We start from the raw sequence: 4,128 nt of genomic DNA, 5'->3' as shown, positions 1-4,128 counted from the left end.
AAAAGTATTTCCTCCAATTAGGTACCTACACTCCGCTTGAAAAATGGTTAGATTTATCATCCCTTCGGAGTTCCATTTAATATTGTTAGGAAATTTCCACGAGACTGACTTCACAGGGAAGACAAATGCAAAATATTAAATCTGCCCGCTTTCAACATAAAACGGGACAAGGCATAGCTCAGATGAAAACAGCCAATACCTATAATAGATTTTAATGACGGGCTATTAATGTAAAAAAAATGGAACTAATATTCTCACATAAACTTTTATTTTTTCAATTTGTACACGATTGGTAATTTAAATGTTTAAGGCTGAGTTGCACCACCTAACTTTGACCTTAACTATAACGATAACCGCCATATTTTGTATGGAGTTTGACAGATTTTTGACGTTTGTTTAAGTCAAAGTAAAATGGTGCAAGCCAGCCTAAGTATTTTTTTAACAACAGGAGAGAAAAGGCTGATGAGATTATGAAAATTCTTAAGTAACTCATTGCTCATAGGTGTAGACTGTTTAGGGCGTCAAGTAGGTAGTCTTAATCCGGTACTGATTGAAAAAAAAAATAAAAAAAATTGTGTATTAAAGTTTTTGGTCCATTCGAAAAAGTCAATCATCATCATCATTTCAAAAGTCAATATTTAAAAAACATATTAGTTAATTGTTCTCTTTGTGCTACATCTGAGTTCCCACTTCCATTAGGCACAGTTGGAAACGCCTGCATTGTTTGTCCGTCATTTCGCTAGTTCAAAAGAACCGGAAAAAAGCGGACTAAACCGGTTTAACGCATTGTTAGTGGCTACTCAAACTCTTTGTGTTACTGTGTTGTGCATTTGCAACGAGATGTACTGTACTTATTATTAAGCTTTCTCGTTGTTTTGGTCCTTCATCATAGTAAAGCAGTTTTAGATATAATATTATTTTCTATTGCTATCTACACTTCCGATGCCGAGGCCGATGGGGCAGCAAGGTTCTGGAGTGGAGGCCGCGTGCCGGAAAACGCAGCGTTGGACGTCCACCACCACAAGGTGGACCGACGACATCATAAAGGTAGCAGAAAGGCGCAGGCGGCTACCAATCGATCAAGATGGAAATCATTGGGGGAGGCCTATGTTCAGCAGTGGACGTCCTATGGCTGAAATGATGATGATGACCTACACTTCTAGAATAATGATTCATTGATTCACGAAGCAGAACATAAGCACAAATTGTTAATAAATTATTTGTGCTTTGGTTCTGTTTCGTGCGTGACGGAATAGCCTGACGAGTAGGAGAGCTTTAGCTTCTTTTGGAACTAACGAGTCAATGAGCCAGAAGACTCGTGGAGGCATCTGAGGGGAGATAGAGGCTTTTATAGGAACCGCATCATCATCATCATTATCATAAGATCATTTAGTCTCCACTGCAGGAACACGACCCTCTCCAATTTGTCAGAGTTCCATTGTGGTTGTAGATTCCGCTGAAACGCTTCCTTCACCCTGATCATCACTTTCTATCATTTAGACCAAGAGTTTCTCCTTGTGAGAAAAAAGGAATATTGTCAATCACGGGCAATTTTAAGGACATAAAATTCACCATTTAAATAGTCATTTATCAATCTGTTTAATCTTAATTTGGAGTACAATACAACCAAGATGGCCGATCTAGATACTTATATAAAGTTCCACAAAGCATTTCATGAAAAGTTTTCAAGCGTTACCAACGCCTGGGGAAATCTATTTCTGTACCGCATGAAATTTAATCGCAAGAATTATACAGGACATGGAACTTGAATGTAGCGTGGGGTTTTATTTTAGTCACAAAGTTAAACATTGAAATGAGTTTCCTCGTTCTGATTAAGGAATTGTGGTGATTTACTCGTATGTCTACAGATTTTTGTAAGACAATATTTATTTTTATTATTTGTCGGCCGTTTGGACTTTGGTGTAGTGGTTCAGAACGGACTACTATGCCGAGAGGTCCCGGGTTCGATTCCCGGCCGGGCAGAAATTGAAATGATGAATTTTAATTTCTGTGACGGGTCTGGGTGTGACTATGTATAATATTTATGTATTTAAAAAAAAAGTATATAAGTAGTATATCCGTTAAGCTAGCACCCATAACACAAGCATTAAGTTGCTTACTTTGGGGCTAGCTGGCGCTGTGTGAAATTGTCCAAAGATTTATTTATTTATTATTATTTATTTATTTAATATTATGAAGACCCTTTTCGGGTAGGCAAACATTTTGACACTTTTTTTTATGGGACAAGATCAGGAGGCAAACGAGCAGACGGATCACCTGATGGTAAGATTTTGACACTTGATGAACAAAAACTTTTGGCGATTTTTAATAATTACATGTATCGTCCATCATTGTTACCCGACTGCGCCAGAAAAAGGGTTATTGAAAATCTATGAATGATGTTTTTTTTCTTTTCAAAAATAAAGGATCGTTTCCTTTGAGTAAAACTTTCTATCTACAGTATTATTATGAGTACCTACTTTCCCTTCAGGTGGCATTACAAAATTCCACCTCTCCTGTACGATTTTGTAACAAACTGTATCTAACTCTGAATGTCCTGTCGACTATAGGTAAGTAGACTACAGATTCTTTAAAGCTTATCACGTCTGGAAACTGGAATTGACTACAAACCTAGTTCCAGGATACAAGCACAGGGGACGTCTCAAGCTAAGTTCTTGAAGCCACATCGCCAGGGGAAATCTTCCAAAATCGCGACACATGTCAGAAGTTAGACGCAATTAAGTACTTTAAGGCTGAGTTGCACCATCTAATTTTGATTTTAACAAACGTCAAAAATCTGTCAAACTCCATACAAAAAGCACCGGTTATGGTTAAAGTTACGGTCAAAGTAAGTTGGTGCATCTCAGCCTTACTGTACCAATTTGATATGAATACAATTCGTTCGTTCGTTCGTTCGTTTCAGCCGAAAGACGTCCACTGCTGGACAAAGGCCTCCCCCAAGGATTTCCACAAAGACCGGTCCTGCGCCGCTAATACAATTATTACAAGTTTAAACTCTTAGGCTGGGTTGCTTCTTTTTTTTTTGTTTGATGGCAATGAATTTTTTTTTCGCCACTAAGGGCACACTATTCCGTCAAGTCACGTGCGCTACTTTTACACAGCAGTCCAGTCAATAAAGTTATAGAGGGAAACGCGCGGAACACAATTTCTGACTTCGGGACTTTATTTAGACTAGTTAGGAAGTGAACATATCAAAAGTCCCCGCCCTGATCCCTTGAGCCCTTGATCTTGAAGCCCTTGAACCGTCGTTAAAAAAAAATAAAAAAAATAAAATAAAATAAAAATAAAGCATTCATTGACTGGACTACAGTGGTTTTTGCACCATCTTACGTTAACTTTGACAAACGTCAAAAAATCTGTCGAACTCAACACAAATAAACACCGGTTATCGTTAAAGTTCGGTCAATGTTAGGTGGTGCAACTCAGCCTTATTGTAGATAAAAAAATCATCATCACTTACCATCAGGTGAGATACAGGCCAAGAGCTTCCTCGTTGTGGATAAAAAAAAAAACTTAACTCTTTCTGTCTGCTGATCAAATTCAATTAATTTGATCGACACAGACAAAAAAAGTTACTTTCGCATCTGATAGTTACTTTGAATCTAGGTTAGTAATGAATCATTTGGCATCAAAAAAACTGTGGGTAGTTGCCAAGTAAACATTGGCTCCGATAAATTCAGTAATTAATAATATTAATTATCCTGCTTTCGCCTCCGAGATTTATTTTACCATGTAGTACCCCTGTACGACAACCCAATCCGCACACAATATTCAGCGTAGTAGAATTAAAAAACAAAAGAGCGGGCAACCCCACCCCTACCACGCTGTGGGCTCGGTGTCCGAGCGGTCTCATTCCTTTGTGCGCACGCGCAACGACCGCACGCAGTATAAGAAAAATGCTTAAGTGACGTCACCAGGACGTTTTTACCGACAAAAAACGTAATTATTTTAAGTTGTGCAGTGTAGTGACGAGAATTAGACCCAACAAAAGGTTGGTTGTAACTAGGGATTGCAATCGAATATTCGAATATTCGAATATTCGAATTTTTATTTCAAATTAGTATTCGAATAGTAAATTTACGTGTATTCGAATATTCGAATATTACA

This window comes from Ostrinia furnacalis, unplaced genomic scaffold (genome assembly GCF_004193835.3).
Source record: "Ostrinia furnacalis isolate ACB-3 unplaced genomic scaffold, ASM419383v2 OfSCF0861, whole genome shotgun sequence".
In the NCBI taxonomy this organism is placed as follows: Eukaryota; Metazoa; Arthropoda; class Insecta; order Lepidoptera; family Crambidae; genus Ostrinia; species Ostrinia furnacalis.
Note: the sequence above shows the minus strand (reverse complement) of the source record.